A 19598-nucleotide genomic window follows, 5' to 3' on the forward strand; every position below is an offset into this window, starting at 1 on the left:
GGAACGGTGAGGCGCTGGCCCGGCTCCCTGTGGAAACCGCGCCGCTCATCGAACCGGGCGCCTTGCCTCCTGCGTTCGTGCAGCCCGCCCAAGCCTCCTCTGAGGCCGGGGCGCAGTCGCTGCCCAAATAGCGCGGACCCGAGTTCAGTTGCTAGGGTTCACGCTGGGCGAGGGCTCCATTGAGCCCGATGCGGACAAACTCCGAGCCATACTCGAGTTTCCCGTGCCCAAGGACGTACGCGGCCTCCGCCGTTTTCTGGGAATGGCCAATTTCTATCGGTCGTTCATCCCGTCCTGTGCCCGCGTGCAGGCACCCTTGACCAAGCTCTTGGGAAAGACTGCCGCGTGGCGATGGGGGCCTGAGCAAGAGCGATCCTTTCGCCTCCTGTCTAGTGCCATTGCCGAGACAGCGCAGCTCAGGCTACCCGACCTGACCAGACAGTTCGTAGTCCAGACTGACGCGAGCGATCTGGGTTTAGGAGCAGTTCTCCTACAGGATTTCGATGGCGTGCTGCAGCCGCTGGCCTTTGCCAGCCGCTCCTTGCTACCCTCGGAGAGGAATTATTCCGTGACCGAGAAGGAGTGCCTCGCCATCGTGTTTGCACTGCGGAAATTCGACGTCTACCTTGACGGAACGCAATTCGTGGTGCAGACAGACCACAGTGCGCTCAGTTGGCTGATGCGGCTCCGCGAGCCTGCGGGTCGGCTGGCGCGCTGGGCTCTCCTGATACAGCATTACGACTTTTCGGTGCAGTATCGAAAGGGGAGCACGAACGTGGTAGCTGACGCGCTATCCCGTGCCCCACTCGCCAGCGGCGCCTTGACGCCAGCAGGCGGAGCGGGCGAAAAAGCGGACGAGCCGCCGGGCGGCAAGGAGGGGGAGCCCGCAAACGGGCTAACCCATTCCGCTAACCAGGCAAGCAGCGCTTCGCAAAGCGGGCGAGAGGCAAAGCTCCGCGTGAGCGCCTCGGAAACGCCGTCGCGAGCGGAAATTTTGGCTGCAAACCTGAAGGGGGACGAGACCAGGCCCCCCTCTGGGGTAACTGGAATCGTTTTCAGCCGGAAAGAGCTGCTGAAAGCCCAGCAAAATGACCCCATGTGTCGCGAGATGAGCGACGGTCTCAGGGAGACGGAGCGCCGGGACGCTACTTGTATTGTAGCGGGCGCAGGGGGTGAAAGCCAGCGTGTGCCGCGGCGAGCCCCGGGGGATTCATATTTGCTGGGCCATGACGGGCTCGTGCTGAAATACATAGCCACCGATGATGAGTCCATTGACCCGTTCAAGGTGGTTATCCCCAAAAGTCTGAGAGGCGCACTGTTGCGATTTTCTCATGACGAACCACTGGCCGGTCACCTGAGTGGCTCCAAAGTTTTTGCAAAACTGAGTCAATCGGTGACGTGGCCCGGCATGAAGCGTGACATTTTCCGCTATTGCCGTTCCTGCCATGTCTGTCAAGCGGTGAAGTCAAGGGGCGGCAAGCCGCCCGGAATGATGAAACCAATTGACAGTGTGCGTCCTTGGCAGATGGCCACCTGCGATCTGATGGGGCCTTTCCCCAGGAGTAAGCAGGGGTTCATTCACCTGATGGTAGTAGCTGGCCATTTTTCCAAATGGGTCGAGTTGTACCCGCTTCGGAAAGTGTCAGCACGAGCGGTGCTGGATAAACTCCAGGAAGTGTTCTGTCGGTTCGGCTTTCCGGAAAGACTGATCACGGACAATGCGTCATATTTCACCGCTCGGGTGTTCGGTAACACGTGCCGTTCCCTCGGAATCGAGCACTACCCCACTTCACCCTACCATCCCCAGTCCAACTTGACCGAGCGAATCAACCGAACGCTCAAGCCAATGCTGGCGGCCTTTGCCGAGTGTCAAAAGGACTGGGCAGACCATTTGAGCGAATTTGCGTTCGCCATTCGAACCGCTGAGAATCGCTCAACTGGTTTCTCTCCCGCCTTCCTCAATTTCGGGAGGGAGCTGGCGAATCCGATGTCAAACGTCGTGCAGAGCCAGCTCGGGGATGAGAAGACGCGGGCAGACTGCTCTGCTTATGCGTCGACGCTTCGGGACCGGCTTAGTCGGGCTCTCAATAGAGCAAGGCAGAGTTTGGCGGCAGCCAGAGCCCAACAGAAGGCTCAGTATGACCGCAAGCGCCGCAGCCTGACTTTTCAGGCGGGCGATCTTGTCCTGAAGCGTAACCACGTTCTTAGTGATGCGAGCAAGGGGTTCTCAGCCTCGCTCGCTCCTAAGTGGCTTGGTCCGTACCGAGTGGTTAGAGTCTGGTCGCCGCTCGCGTACCTGCTGGAGGATCCCCTTTCGGGGAAAACCAGCCGTGCCCACATCGCAGACCTGAAGGCCTATGCGTCACGGTCTGACGAGTTTGCGTCGGTACCCATTGGTATCACAAGCAAGCGCAAAGGCACAACTGGTGCTGCGGAACGCAACCGTACCGAGCACCGGTACAATCTGAGGCGACGGTCACCGATGTGATTGATGCCGGATGGCGGACTCTTCCGCAACCGAAGGCACGCAGCCTCAGCTAGCTGGCGAGCTTTCTCGTCGGGCCCTACCCCAGGTGAAGCACGGCGTTTTCTTTCTTTTTTTGTTTGCCGCATGCTCAATTCCAGCCTTGTGCAGTTATTTAGTCGTTTGTTAGTTTTAGTCAGTCTTTAACATGTTTTTGTTTCCAGTTTATTCGTTGTTTCTTCTAACGTTCTGAGATCTGTACATATGTAATATACGTTTGCGTTGGCGTTCAGTTTTTTTAAACCAGCCTTGTACATATGTAAAGTTCAGCCTACTCGCGATTGCACTTTTCTTGTAGCGCAGAGATGGCCTGCTTTTGTACAGCGCCCCTTTCTTTTCATTTATGTTCTGACCCCACGGGTGCGGCCTTCCTCGCGAACACGGGACCGGCTGGTTCGCGGAGTGATCGGCGAAAGTCTCCCCTTCCGGCTTGGGAGTGGTTTGCTCGTTAAGGAGCGAGTGTCTCGCGGCATGGTTTTTGTGTGAAGAGTGCGTCTGTGTGTCCTTTGACCCCTGCCACGGCGCCTCGGAACGATTCCGACAAGCGGGTCGTTGTGACTAATGAATGTCCGCCTCTGTGCCGGTGCGTGCCTTGGATGATGTGCGTGTTCCCAAGATCAAAGGCAACGCCGAGAAGGGGGCAGGAAGGACAGCACCCTTTCCCGTGCGGGTCCTCTTCGGCATCGTCGAGCGTCGTCGACCTCCTCATGCTCAACCTTGATGACCTTGTGGAGGACATGGGACCGCCGTCGATAAATCGTCCACCAGGACCCTGAAGGCAGCAAAAGCGTGAGTTGGCCGCCGACAGGCCCAATGGGCCGCGCCATCGAACATTATGAGGCTGCAGGCCACCTGTCAGCTGGCCTTGTGTACAGTGTACAGTGTAGTTAGTTTCGTCTCCTTGGAACGTATGCAAGTGTTGTTTGTTTTCTGTTCTTGTTTGTTTGTCTTTTGAGTTTATGGCTGGAACTGAAGTGTGGTAGTTTTATATGGATTAATTTTTTGTTTTTTATTTTGCCGCATGCTTTCACCGATGGGTAGGAGGGCATTTAAGGAGAGGAGGATGTGGGAAGCCTGCTAGATTCCCGCCGTGGCGTCTGCGCGGCATCCCGCGTCGCTCTCTTTCCCTTTCTCCCGCCTCGGGCGGCGGAGAGGCGGCTGGTGGCTAATCGCTGTCATTCGGCCGCAGCTCCGCCCCCGGCTTCCCAAGGGCCTTTGCCATTGGTGACTTTTGGCGGGAATTCGGGACCCGTTTGGGGTGGTCGCGCGACCTTCCGAGCGGGGCCCCAGAGAGAGAAGAGACCCCTCCGAGACAGCGTAAGGTGCGTACGTTACTGTTCGTCCGGGCCGGCCTCTGCCGTTCGGACCAGTTCATACTCGAGCTCGCCAGCGTGGGTCCTTGATCCGCCGCGGCTCGAGCCTGTCCAGGGGTCCAACGACCTCTGACAGGCGCACCTTGCGTTGACTGCCCACTCTCTCTCGCAAACGGCCCATCGGCCGACACGAGAGAGATCACAGCACTGCCGCGGGGACAATCTCCTGCAGCGGCGTGCTAGCGGCGCGCATTTCTCTTGTTGCCCCGAGCGCGCACCGGAGCCTTGCTCTGAGCGCGCCCCGGGACGGGGTGACTGTTGAGTGTGTGTATGTACCGCTGGAGGACGGCGTCAATAAACGTCTTCTTTGTGAACTTGGAGGCCTGTTTCTTGCGGCGAGCCGCTCTCCTCTCTTCAGAGGTTGAACGCCGCCGCAGCGGTGCCCCAGGGTGCGTGTGGTGACGGCTGATCGGGGCCCTTGGCTCGCGCGAAGCTCGAACCCGCGGTGGGTAGTGGCCTGTGCCTACTGAGAAACCCACAAATATTTCAAAGAAAAGCAAAGAGACGAGGAAACAAAAACGCGACCTTGTTCCGCGCGTTCAAGGTCTGCCAAACGGTTTAATCAATTACCGCAGAAAAATACGAGGTGAGCTTCTGCCCTGAGGCTCTGGAAATGATTCCAGGATATTTAAAAAAAGGGCATTAAACTCGCGCCCTGTCTCTGGCATGAGCGCGACAAACAACCGCCTGTTTTTTCCAAGCGACGTCTTGGTGGCGTACACAGTTCTCAGCGCGTGTGCACATAGGTACAGACTGGGACAAAGTGCTTCTCAGCGCGTACGCGTATGTGCAGGCTCCGTGGCACTGAGTTGCTGGACCGCGGGCTCCGAAAACGAAGCCCACAAATACAATATTACCGTTCGATTCCAATCGTTCCAGGAAAACTATAACCAAGACAGGGCAGACTGGTGCGACGCCACAACCTTCTAAGGGCTCGACTTCAACCTAACCTTAATGCCAGCCAATCGCCCAATGCATTTACCGACCCCCCAACCTGCTCCTAGGCGTGTACGAGGCGGCGGTAGACTGCCATGTAGTCCGCCAATCGTCATTGCTGATCATCGACGAGATTGATGGAGACTTCTCTCTGTGGACGTATACACTAGCCAAGAGGCCGATAGACTGGATGACTGAACTATTGTCTTCATTTCTGTGTGTAATAATAAACTGAAATGAGGGACGATGCGCTTCAAAAAAAGCATGTTTTTGCGTTTGCATTTCATTCTGGAATACGTAGTAATATGAATAAACTTTAGGTTTTTCTCCTGGTCGTCATAAAACGACCAAAAATCCTCTAGGTTTGCACCTCTGGCATGTAGCAGACACAAGGGTATATTTTTCGGGACAACCAGAATAGCTGTATTGTCTGATTCAATTTATATCCAATCATGAGGCTTTCAAGCTACTAACCCAGTAAGTGGGTAGGTTTATGAGTCTGGAGAAAAGGGCATGATGAAGGACATGTGGTGTACTTATTACGCTGTAAAAGACAGTACAAAAAAGGAAACGCCGCATTTACACTTCGATCAAAAACAAACCAAAAGGAGCATGATTACCGAACGAGACGAAGCTTTACGAGCAGAATTTCCAGGCTGCTGTTTATTTTCCTAGTTCTAAACAGCGCGCAACTCAGATCCTTTGCTGCGTCTGTTGCACGCACACTTCGATGACAAAGTTAACTTGCTCAGGGCAGCTATTATGCATGTTCTCTTAACAGAAAAAAAAGGTTTACCTGCACGCATGGCGACGCTAGTAACCAATAACATCGAGACAACCCTCATCACCTGGACCATGACGCATATTTTGAGCGCGGTGAGTGTAGTCAACTGTAAATTGCACTGCCGCATATAGCGAAACAATTGCAAAGTGTGTAATGTATTGCACCGTCACCTATAGCGAACTCAGCATCGTCACGTCACGCTGTGTTCTGTACAGCGCTCATGTTGTCCTTTCTTTCCGTCGTCCTTGTCTTGTTTGCACTGTTTTTGGAACGAATTGTGTACGTGTGGACGTGCAGGGAAGAGCTTCACTTTCTCGAAAGCTCCTAAATTAAGTAGCCAGGCTTTTACGCTTGCATAACGCCCGTTTGAGACCTCAGATCCGCATGTTGCTGCCCTAACGAAAAATTCGCAGCAGCTGTGCGCACACGCTGGTTCTTGACGTCATTTTCGAGGCTCTCATTTGAGTTAGATTTGGAAGGCTGTTTTTAGCGAACCACGAGAAATACGCAGACAAGTGTCGTTGTTAAAACCATAAAAGAAAACAAATCCACATCATAAAAAGTAAAAAAAAATGAACTCTGTGCAAGATGCAGGAGTGGCCTTGAACGGTCTCGTGTTTTTTCACAGCTGCTGTTTGTTTTCAGGAGCAATGGCCACATCTTCTGCAGTTTCTTCAGCATGAAGGTATTGCATCAAATTTTTTATTTGTCCCATGCAAGGCACAGCTAAATACATGACACTTGGCCGGAATCTTGATTTACAGCGTCGGATAATTTCCAAAAATAAAAGTGCTATTCGTATTTCAAGTCACTGCGTCAAGGAAAAAGTCTCCCGAGCAATGTACAAACACAGTGCGCGCTAAATCTAAAAACAACCTGCAACAAAAAACACGTTTTTTTTTACAGTTTAAATTTTACCGTGGTAAATACTGTACATTACTACTAGTTTTCTGGCACTCAGATGGCAGTAACATGTCCTGACACTGTGAGTTTCTTTTTGAGGTGCAAGATAACAGAGTTGCAAAAAAAAAAAAAAAACTATTCCACCACTTTTTAAACAGTGCTGCAGCAAAAATTATTAAACGCTTAAAAAAGCAACCATGATTCACTGGATAAAAACGCGCATGCTTAAGGAGGTGATTAGGCCGCGGACTACGTCACAGCGCAATAAGATGAAATTGCTCAGCCAATACTAGGCCGGAGGCTGGAGCGCTAAAAAGATGTAAAATGAGTGACGCACAGAGCAAACTGTTTTATGCAGCGCGTCAATGATCCCTGTCCTAGAAGAAAGCAATTTATTTTGTAGTTTTGTAAAATGCAACACGCACGATATTTGCCAAAACCAGTACGTGTTCGCAGGCTTTACTGAAATATATTTTTATATTTCTAGACTAAAACCCAGCGTTGAACACACAATAACCAAGGTTTCACCAAGAGCACGAAATGTTGAACCTAACTGTATCGTATTTTCAGTTGCGAATATAAGTTGCATTATTTATTGAAGATGTTGGTGTTATCTAGCACTCACTAAGTGATGCATATTTCGTGGAGCATGGTGTAATTAGTCTTCTCGTAGTGTTGTGAAACCCCGTGTCATTGTAACAAGATAACACAGCGTTTTGATTGCTGCTTCTGACCATTTCCCACGCAAATTGGGTTTGACGCGTAGGTGTAACACGATTAGACTAGAGATCGCCTTTCATTGTATTGGAGCCTGGATTTAAATACACAAAAACCAGTCCAAGCGCAAATCTAACGTTGCGGTAAAATGGCGCCTAATGCGCTTTTGATGTTTAGAGGGCGAACGTGCAGCTAGTGCTTTCAGTCAGCTGACCCCTAAGGAGCAAATGGAGAGAGTGAAATGGAGTGTAATGAATGTACCCTATCTGACCAACTTATAAACATGTTTCTATTCACCATAATATGTGCGCATACTGGTCTCTTGGGCTCGCCGCTTGCCGTTGGCTTTGCCGACCGTTTGAGAACAGCGACTGTATGTAGGGCGTTCGCGCCTAGCCTGGTTATCGGAATGATATTCAAGGTGTAAACATTTTTAGCGCCAAAGCACTCGCACGCTCACCAACGCCGATAGAGGGTCTTTCTCATACTTGGATTTTTGCCGCTGCCCAGCAGCAGCCACAGAGACGCCTCGTCAAATTAAATAAGAAATGAAATCAGTATCAGTGACTCGGAGTCGAACACCTGGCAGCGCGAACACATCAGCGTTGCAAGAAGTACGCCCAACTTGAAAGGTTTAAGCCCGACTTAACCAGGTCGGATACCGCAACCCTTCATGCATAGTCACACCAGCATCCTGCTCTCACTTTGTCTGCACATAAAAGTTCTCGGAAACACACACATGCATCGAGTAAAGGCAGCCAGGCAGTAGGTCGATCTAGCGCAACATATTCCCCTCTGCTCTACAGCACACTGCTCTCTGCATAGAGACATCGACGAACATGGCGGCTCTGCGCGGCGATTTGTCATGCGGCTCTTCCACAGGCGAAACTGTCCCATGAGCACTAAATGTTCGCAAGGAACATTAGAACCTTTCATTGCGGATAAAAACCTTATGGTATAGGGCATAATCAAAATGCCCTTTTTATGTAACGCTCGAATAATGTCTAAAAAAATGAACACGGCATAACGACAAAGTTTAAAGCAATGATCAATAGCTTCTGGCTGCAGGCACAAACGACAGTTCATACACTATGGCACAAAATTTCCTTTTTTTTTGCAAAGCCACGTTTTTACAGGTAGGGTTGACGTGTAACCTTTAAACAATAATGTATTTGCTGCCGATTGAACGCGCATTCGTTGCACCCACTTTAATATGCTGTTGTCTAGATAAGAGAGGTAAGGCTGACAGTGCATGGTAGAGGAAATAGACTCAATCAGAACTTTTGTGATTTGTCTTCTGGATAGACTGCTTAGATATTCTGAGGAAAACCGTACAGTGAGGAATTGGAATGTTTCGGCCACTCCTCACTCCTATGATAAGTGGATACAAACAGATCAGGCAAATGGGCGCTTATTTGCCTGTTAAACACAGCTAGGAAAAAAGGATGGTTTGCTCTCTTAAAAGAAGAAAAATCTTTAAACAAGCTGATAAACGAACAAGTGCTGAAGACCAGCTCCAGCAGCTTCCATAGGGAGGAAGAAGTTTTCTCGACGCAAAGGCTTTCGATAGGCGCAGACGCACATTGGTTGAAAACTGTTGAAGGGCATCGCGCGATATCTTTATGCAACATGTATTATATTTGCCAAGGTGCTTTCTTCTCGTCTGCAGCTTGTGGCATTATATTTATTAGGGCCATTCCAAGTGTGCGGGATCAAAGGCCGCAATATCCAACACCACATCTATATCGCATTTTTCGTGTTAGAGGCTGTCGGATAAGATCAATCAAGTGACTCTTCTTCACATCTGATCTGACAAGAGCTTTTGATAAAGTGTGCCATGATTTTTGTAGCGATAGCTACATTACGGTAGCATTTCTAGCCTTCAGCGTGGCAGTGCCGTGGCGGTGGAGGCGCCACCACCCTGTGGCTGCGCCGCCACGCTGTCACATGGTTGGTCACGTGGTGCGGAGCAGCTGCCGGCGGCGCGACGCCGTGGCTGATCACGTGGTTCGTCAAGTGGTTGGTCCCGCGACCAGCCACGTGGTGCGGAGCTGCTGCTGCTGGCGGTGCGGCGCGCCGGCGAAACCGAGCTGCGACAGCTGTGCGCATGCGCCGTGTCAAGTGGGACGAAGATGAAGGAACGCCCAGCGAAACGGAGCGGCGGAAGGCCGAATTTGCATTTCGACTGTGCAAGTTCCACTTGGCCATCTGTACATATTGCGTGACTCCAGGTTTAACCAGAACTAAACCACCACGAATTCTTTTTCGATCCAAGCGCCTCTTAGTGACAAGCGCTTCATTCGTCGCCGCAGACGTACTTCTTCAGATCGCCGAGCAGCGACGCTCGCAGCCTCGTCCAAAAGTGAGAGGGTCGGCATCTTCTTTTGGAGCAGATGACCAGGCATGAAAATATAGGAGGTTATGGTCAAGCACACCAAACTTCAGCGGCCATCAGGCAGTCAAGTCTTGGCACAAAGCCCAGCAGATGCATATCAACAATCCTGCGCAACTATTGCTTCTAGGCCGCTTTCTTCAACCGGCGTGATTATTCGGGTTGTACTGACATTTCACATCAGATTCATTTGAGTAGACAAGCTCCAGCCGTCATTCAGCCCTCTTACCTCAATTTTTGCACGTTTTTATATTCCTGTATTTCATTTAGTGATAGTTATATACCTTAGAACTAGTGATCATTTCTGAAAATATAATTTGAGAAAAATGTCGCATATTTTCATGCGTTCCAACTCAGACCGTTCAGGCAGATAAACGGAGAAACCGCCTTTGGCACAAGAACAAACCTTTTGTGCACGAGACAAAAAAAGACTAAATGCACATAATTCAATTAATTAATTAATTTAACGCTAGCTCGAACACTAGAGATAAAACACCACAAAGAAAAAACAACAAAGTTACAGAAACACTGACTACCTGTAGCGCGTTTTTCATAAGTTTCAATGTCATTACATCATTCAACGTATTAAGTTTTCAATAAAAATAAACAACCGCACATTTATCGCATTTGTTGGTCTTCGTGGAAACAGCAAATTTCCATGCATGCACAGAAACTTGAATGGCAGTGAACAATGATTAAGATCCAGCAAATCCAAGCAAATGCGGACTTCAAGATGTAAGGATAAAACGGCGAGATCATCCCAGCTGATCTCATTATGACTCCATGAGCCATCTACATACTGCAATAGTTCGCTCATTGTATGCCTGAAGGTGTGCACTCATTTATCGTTCCTTGCAGCATTCCGTATATCGGGAAAGGCAGTGCACAATAACATGGTTTAATGTTCGGTTCTCTGCGTGCCGTAATTTCTTCGTGGTTTCTCTTTAAGCATGCAAGTCTTTCTTAAGGCAATCACTGTCTCAGCCAAGGCAGCGATTATGAAACTGTAAAACTGCTTCTTCCCAATCGAAAAACACAAGAGGAAATTTCTGTCATCGCAACAAATTTTCCATAATGTTTTAAAACTTGAGGTATCAACAGAAATCTTTGCCGTAAAAACAGAATTTTTTTCTAGTTACTACAGAACGGTAAAACGGAACTAAAGCATGCAGAGAAGTACTACAGATAAAAAACAGCAGTACAACAGAAAAATTCTACAAACCAACATAAAGATATGTCGTTAAAACAGAGCTACAAGATATTTCGTATTTTTGACGTGGTGCTCTCTCTTCTTTTTACTAGGCTCTTACATTATTTAAAAAATAATTAATTTAAGGCGCTATGAATCTAACTCCCGGAAAGTTGTATTAGCACGTAAGGGCTGTGGAGTTTTCTTGTCCGCATAAGGGCTGAAAATACAGTGCAGCTCATCTTGTAAACACATATAACTTCACAATATCGTTTTTTTGTGTGTGAAATGCTTCGACCCATTAGGTAAAAGCTCATATGCGACTGAATCAGAAAAAAGTGCTATCGCCTCTTCAGCCAATTGAGAGCAGGTTACGAAGCCAATAAAGTGTACCACTTACTTTTGCTACTTAAAATGCTACTGCTGCATACATGATCAGTTCAACTATGTTATGATTTAAATGTGACTCTTACAAACGCATGATATTATATCGGGTCAATTTCTAAGCATCTGCACGAAAGTTTCACATCAGAAAAAAAAAAACGCTGGCTCCTTTTTCCAAAGAAAATCATTTTTCCTTCTATACTTATTTCAGTTCAATTAAGGCATAGCCAGGTAGTTATTTTCTGTGGGCAAAAGGTAGAGGCGCCTTCAAGTTAAGATGGTTTCTAGAAAGAAAACATCATTATCATCGGTGGAGAATATTATTCCATTGATGAAAGCAAAACTAGATACCTAATTTAAGTAATCGGTAAACGGTTAAAGCCACAATATGAGTTTCTGCGGAACTGAGTATTTTAACGTATTTCTTGCTAATTGAGCGTGACAAAATGGAGTGTAACGATCTCTCGATTAAAGATAGGCAAAAACGGTAATAGGGCGGTTTGAGATGATCTGCTGATTTGGAATCCATATAATTGATTTTAATAATTTGTTGCGATAAGAAAAAGGCTATTTAAACGTATATATATATATATATATATATATATATATATATATATATATATATATATATATATATATATAGATGTTGGGCTCTACGGGTGTCGTAACTACACGACTATGGCGCTTTAAAGCAGACCCTTTGGCCTGGGAACTTTTGACGGACGCTGTACTTAAATGGAAATCCGTCAAAAAGACGGAAGAGAAGAAAGGAATGCATACATCGATTGCTAGACTTATCAACGGCGCTCTATGGAAGACGATACCTCCCCAGCAAGGCTAACGGGGCCTATAGGCAAAAGCCCTATAGGTCAGCTTTAGTAAATCAACCTTATTTAAATTAATCTCCATTTCATAAATTATATCCGCATTGATGTACACTTAACCTAAAAAAAACGGTAACGACTCATCCCTCACAGCTTTAAGAAAAAAAATTCTGCGTCGAATATTTTGAAACACCCGCAAGATCATTTACATTAAGATCTCTTCTCTTCGCTAGCGTTGCTTTAATAGACTTCTATTTCTCTTTTAAGAAGAACTCAAGCAGGGTGGAACTTTATTTTTGTATATCGAAGAAGCCAGACTTTATTCAGTGTTTTTGTTCTTTATTTCTCTTCAGCAAGAAGAGTGACACAGCGCATACCCTCCTGCATATGTTATTGCGTTATTATATTTAACGTACTTTTCAGATCGCTAAGCACATTTAATAGCGCCCCCCCCCCTCTCTCTGTGTATGACTGAAACATAATTTTGCCTGTTCGATTTATTTTATGACAATGCAAATGTATACAGCGGCAGCATTGCTTTCACGAAGCACATCACTGCAATGGCTTAGCTAATCACATCAAGCTGCAGCGGCTGCTTGCCGCTCCAGTCATGGCACAGGGAGCAGCAGATAAGTATTAACAATACTATGCAATGTTTGCTGCAAGTCCAATTTCTTCGAACTGTCTAATAATTCTCCTTGTGCTGGCACTTCAGACTCATGATCTGAACATACATGCCCCAGCCCTCATCCACTCATATTAGATGAAGTTTGAGGCGTATTTACCATTCTGCCTTTCATTTAATGTCATTTAGTCATTTCGTAACTATGAGCGCTTCTGAGAATATACGATAGAGAAATTTCATGCTCTCTTCTTTTCGCGCCATAAAAAATTTTCTCAGAAATCCTTTCCAGTTTGTAATTCCCGTCTACCAAGAACTATGCCAATTGGTTTGCAAGAAACTAGAAAAGGTCACCTTCTAACTGTGCCCCAAGAGCAACCGAGCAACCAAGCCAGTAGAGTATACCATGTGCTTTGGCTACTTCAATGTCACTGCTTCATGCATGATTAGTTCAACTTTGTTATCGTTTAAGTGCGACTCTTACAAACGCATGATATTCAATCGGGTCAATTTCTAAGCACCTGCACGAGAGTTGCACATCGCAAAATACTGGCTCGTTTTTCCACAGAAAGTCATTTTTGCCTTTTATACTTATTTCCGTTTAATTAAGGCATAGTCAGGTTATTATTTTCTGTGTGCAAAACAGAGTCGCCTTCCAGTTAAGATGGCTTCTAGAAAGTAAACGTCATTATCATCGGCGGAGAATTTTATTTTATTGATTAAAGTAAAGTTAGACATGTCATTTATGTAAACAGCAAACGGTTAAGGTCATAATATGAGTTCCTGCAGAACTGAGTATTTTAATGTGTTCCTTGCGCATTGAGCGTGATAAAATGATGTAAACCAATCTCTCGATTAAAAATACGCAAAAACGGTAATAGGGCGGCTTGGAATCATCTGCTTACTTGGAATCCATGTCAATGATTTTAACCATTTGTTTCGAGAAGAAAAAGGCTATTTAAAGGTTTATATATAAAACGTTCTGCAACGTTACAAAATATGGAAGGACATGCAACAGATCAATAATTATTAAATTCCGCACATTTCGCTGCCTAGTCAATATCGTCAACTCGAGCCGCTTTCATTGGAGGAAAGGTGAAACCTTGGCCAGTTGGTACGTACAGATGTGGTTAAAAGTTTCCAGGCCACAAAGTCTGCTTTTCTGCGGTATATCCTGCTCCCCGTGACAGCCATAAAAGTATCTAGTTTCTCAGAGGTCAGAATGATACTTCTCCTATCATCTATAGGGATGTTGGGCTCTGGCGGTGTCGTAACTGCACAACTATAGCGCTTTAAAGCAGACCCTTTGGCCTGGGAAGTTTTGACGGACGCTGTACTTAAGAGGAAATCCGTCAAAAAGACGGAAGAGAAGAAAGGAATGCATACATTGACGGCTAGACTTATCAATGGCGCTTCATGGAAGACGACACCACCCCAGAAGGGCTAGCAGGGAATTCGCAACCCCCCCCCCCCCCCCCCCCCATAGCACCGGACAATGACACGGAGAAGAAAGACAGTAAATCTATCGCCAGCGGTTCAAAAATACAAATTCTATATCGAGCAAGCAGACCGACGTTATGCGAATCGAGTCACCGCCATATATACTGATTCGTGACGGCTCCTGCAGCGTAAAGGAGACGAGACCTGTAACTAAGGCACTCAAGACAAGCGTTTACACGCCTCGTTTTCTGTGCGCTGCCGAGCCTGTCTGGAACCAGTAGCTACACGTTGAACTTTTTGCTCTGGACTTTTAACGTTCCACATGAACCAAATGGTGTCGCTATAACTGGATACAACTGAAGTCTGTAGTGAAGTTCCCCCCATATTCAGAACTGCCCCACACAATTCCTCCACGACGAAAAAGTAGTCCGTTGCTGAAACTTCTCTTTTTACCTAAACAAGAAGTTTAACACAAGATAAAGATGATAAGCTCTGGAATTTTGACACCTGACTTGTTTAATGTAGTGCAACATTAAAAAGCTGCTTTCGTTTACTGTTTCGAATGGCCAGCGGTGTAATAGAGGACGCCGCGGACCGTGGGCAAGTGTTAACTGCTGCTGCTTTTTTTAAGGCGAAAGCCTTTAATGGCTCATACTGTCGTCCATCCGTTAGCAGATGATGTCACACGTGTTAACTCGGGAACTAAAAAAGATAGGAGAAAACCAATGGTTGCTTCACATAGAGGAGGAAAAAATGAACCTAGAAGCTATCTTTGATGAGTGTAAAGTAATTAGTTAAATAGTTATAGACAAAATGTCAAAATTGTGTCAAAATAACGCGGACGTCAATACCGCCACGGGAACGGTGTGACGTCCCATCCACCGGAAGTCGTCACGGAATAGCGAAAATTGTCACAGAATGGTCGGAAAAACGTCGGATTTGCGTCAAATTAGATGGGAAACGTGTAATTAAGCTTAAATATTACTTAAGATCCCCGAAATTTGTATAATTTGGGTATCAATATATCAACGGCAACGGTGTGACGGCACATTCTCCGGAAGTCGTCACGGCATAGTGAAAATTGTCACAGACTGGTCGGCTTTCGCCTCTCAACACTTTAGTTGCCAAAGTGTATCGTAATTTTTTTAACTTGTATCCTTCTACAGAATACTTCTCGCAGGGTGTACTCCTGTGGCTAATGTGTTTTAGGACGTAGAAGCTGTTGGCGCTGTTTTTGTGAAGACACCATGTGGTGCCACGCCATTGGGTGAATGAGCGACGTGGAAAAGCCAACTGAAACAGCGCTCGAAGATTACTTTTTCCTGTTCAGAATCTAGGACCACGTTGCCAATTCCTGACATTTAAACGTGCTCATTTCCGATGTTTGCGACTGTCCATTTCCTAATATAATCTTTTGAACAGAAGCCAAATTTAAAAGGCCTAGGGGTTAGCTTTAGTTAATCAACCTTATTTAAATTAATCTCCATTTCATAAAGTATATCCGCATTGGTGTACACTCAACCTAAAAAAACGGTAACGACTCATCCCTCACAGCTTTAAGAAAAAAAATTCTGCGTCGAATATTTTGAAACACCCGCCAGATCCTTTACATTAAGATCTCTTCTTTTCGGTAGCGTCGCTTTAATAGACTTCTATTTCTCTTTTGAAAAAGAAGACAAGCTGGGTGGCATTTTAGTTTTGTAAATCGAAGAAGCCAGACTTTACTCAGTGTTTTTGTTCTTTATTTCCCTTCAGTGAAAAGAGTGACACAGCGCATACCCTCCTGCATATGTTATTGCATTAATATATTTAAAGTACTTTTCAGATCGCTATAAAAACATTTAATAGCATCCGCTCCCTCTCTATGCAAAAATGAAACATAATTTTTCCTGTTCGATTTTTTTATGACAATGCAAATGTACACAGCGGCAGCCTTACTATCACTAAGCCCATCCCTGCAACGGCTTAGCTAATCACATGATGCTGCAGCGGCTGCCGGCCGCTCCAGTCATGGCACAGGGAGCACCAGATGCGCATTAACAATCCTATGGAATATTTGCTGCAAGTCTGATTTCTTCGAACTGTAATAATTCTCCTTGTGCTGGCACTCCAGACTCATGATCTGAACATACATGCCCCAGCCCACATCCACTCATATTAGATGAAGTTTGCGACGTATTTAGCACTCTGCTTTTCATTCAATGACATTTCGTCATTTCGTAACTATGAGCGCTTCTGAGTATACCCTGAGAAAAATTTCATGCTCTCTTATTTGCGCGCCATCAAAAATTTTCTCGGAAATCTTTTCCAGTTTGTAATTCCCGTCTACCAAGAACTATGTCAATTGGTTTGCAAGCAACTACAAAAGGTCACGCGTTAGCTCCGATCAAAAGTCCTATTTTTCACCTTTTACTGTGCCACAAAAGCAGCCAAGTAACTTTCGAGTTCTCAAGGTTGATATATGCACACACATTGATGGACAGTTTCATGCGAGACAAAAGAAAAACACTAAAGTTACAGCACACTTTTGTGATATTTCATAGTCAATTATTTGATTTCTGTCCGGCCAGTTGCTGCCTTTTTCAGTTACCACATGCAAGTTCGATTTGCTTGTCCCGTTCGACGTGTAATTTTCAGTTCTTGTTTCGAAGCTTCATGCTGCAGGGGCTTTAATTATTATCTAAACTTTGGTGTGCATAGAAGAATGTGTAATATTTTCAGGCATTTTAAATTATCTGAAGTGGCTTTCAATCAAGATATCGGTTCTGTTTCTGCAGTGCATCTTAATCTGATTTTGAACGCGGTGCTTGAAAAACTAAACACCAGAGTGCGCACATGAGTACTCGCACACACTATTATTTGGAGAAACGTAAAGTAAAACCCATCACCTGTCTATAGCTCCGTAGCCTGCGGCGGTTTTGTATCGAAAGTTACATTGGCCACGAAGTAGCAGTTTCACCGTGCTCGCACTCCCACCGTGGCCGCACCGCACCACGTGACCAACCACGTGACGAACCACGTGACGAACCACGTGACAACAACTATCCAGACAACCAGACTAACTTGAACTTGCAATCAAGATTAACCAAGGCTCACCAAGCTATGCCTTAGCTTTCGCTACGTATATCTTGGCATAGCCGAGCTAATCCACCGTCAATTTTGTATACTATGTTAACTGTTCACGTTTTTGCATAACTGTGTGGTTAATGCTTCTGAACACACGTGCCGGCCGGCATGGCAGAAGTGAGAGAATGAAATTGGCGTATGCGCTTAAACGCATAGGACGTCTATCGCCAATTATCATAGCGATCGCGGCGCATAACACATTGTGAAGAAGGAATAGTGACGAGAATGAAAGAACTGCCGTAGTGCAAATTTCAGGCACCAATAACGAGAACGTGCAGCAACTGTAAAATATATAATGTTGACGCCAGGTGCTTTCAAGAAACCTAAAAGGAGACATACCCAGCAATTGTGGGCAAAAGCACTTTTGAGCGAGGAACCGTTTATGAACGCAATTTTTTATATAAGATTTCACTATAACAATCAATGTATCCGCAGATCACCCGACGGAAGTCTTGTATTTTTTCTATTCACATTTTGCTATCGTCAAAAGCGTAGCCAACTGGTTTTCTATGGCAGTCTTAACTGTTGGATGCGATCGACGGAAACACTTTAAAAGAAAGATTTTGCTAAATATCAGAGCAATGGACCATTACATTCAATATTACCATAACAGTACCTTTCAATTTTCCAATTTTCAAAATTTTTGCCCGAGACAGCTGGACATGCGTGAAGCTTTTACATAGAAAGATAAAAACTTTGCGCATTACGAGCCGGACTCGATCACTGCCCGACGCGGAACCAGTCACCAATGTTATATATCTGCTGCCTGAAAGCACTTGGCCGTCGCTATAGAGGCAGAGGAGTATGGGGCGCAGCGATGTTAAGCAATTGAAAATTGAAAATTGGTTTGGGGAAAAAGGAGATGGCGCAGTATCTGTCTCACATATCGGCGGACACCTGAACCGCGCCGTGAGGGAAGGCATAAAGGAGGGAGTGAAAGAAGAAAGGAAGAAAGAGGTGCCGTAGTGGAGGGCTCCGGAATAACTTCGGCCACCTGGGGATCTTTAACGTGCACTGACAGCGCACAGCACTCGGGCGCCTTAGCGTTTCGGCTCCATCGAAACGCAGCCGCCGCGGTCGGGTTCGCACCCGGGAACTCCGGATCAGTAGCCGAGCTGCCTAACCACTGAGCCACCGCAGCGGGGGTTAAGCAATTCCTCCCATTCGTAGCCAGCTGTAAAAAAGCTCCTCCGCAAACCGCAGCGAGCTTGATGTTGAACACGAAGGTGAACCTTTATTAAAATACTAAAATTTTTCGTGGGAAAGGTATGTACCCTGCCGAAAGAAATTTACGATAATAAAACCTCGAGCGGGATTCAAACCATCGCCGGCCCGGAAACAGCATTTCCGGTTCCCGGGACCACTCGGCTTTCGCCTCAGCCCCTCTGGGCGCAAAAGAACTGACATTCACAAGAATTCTGCCCTAAATCGGCTTAATCAATAAGCTCTAAAAAAAGGTGTCTCGTACGACGTACGCGCAGTAGGTGCCACTGGCACATTCACAAAGTCACCCCCCATCTCCGCTCGTGCACCCTGCATGAATACCAACGTATGCAGGATACATGTGGCCTTCATACCGGAACTATCAAGAGAAGTGCAATTAATCCTCTCGGGTAGGGCGCCTTTCGTGGAGCTGTATCCGTTGTGTGGTTCTCGTGTGGATAAGGTATTAACGATAGGGTACTGCCGCTAACTATAGCCTACGGAGGATCGGCGCTCGTGAAACCACGCAATTTACTTTTGAGTGAGCTCTCTGGTGGAAAATTCCAACTTTGCAGTAAGAGCTTGTAGTTTGAATTGTAGTTTGTAGTCCGAGTTTGTAGTCAAAGAGTTTGAGCTCGGTGGTTAGCGCACTCGGCTACTGATCCGGAGTACCCGGGTTCGAACCCGACCGCGGCGGCCGAGTTTCGGAGGAGACGAAACGCAAAGGCCCCCATATGCTTTGCGATGTCAGTGCACGTTAAAGATCCCCAGGTGGTCGAAATTATTCCGTAGTCATCCACTACGGCAACTCTCTTCCTTTCTTCTCCCAGTCCATCTTTTCTTTCTTCCCTTAAGGCGCAGTTAAGGAGCGCCATTTCCTTTCCTCAAAAAAACCAATTCAGGCGCCAAACTTTTTCACTCGCCGCGGCGGCTCACTGGTTAGCGCGCTCGGCTACTGATCCGGAGTTCCCGGGTTCGAACCCGACCGCTGCGGCCGCGTTTCAATGAAGGCAAAAACTCAAAAAAGCGCCCGTGCGCTGTGCGATGTCAGTGCACGTTAAAGGTCCCCGGGTGGTCGAAATTATTCAGGACTCCTCCACTACGGCACCTCTTGCTTTCTTCTCTCAGTCCATCCTTTATCCATCCCTATTAAGGCGCGGTTACCGTGTCCGCCGAGATGT

The sequence above is a fragment of the Amblyomma americanum genome, chromosome 8 (assembly GCF_052857255.1).
Source record: "Amblyomma americanum isolate KBUSLIRL-KWMA chromosome 8, ASM5285725v1, whole genome shotgun sequence".
Classification (NCBI taxonomy): domain Eukaryota; kingdom Metazoa; phylum Arthropoda; class Arachnida; order Ixodida; family Ixodidae; genus Amblyomma; species Amblyomma americanum.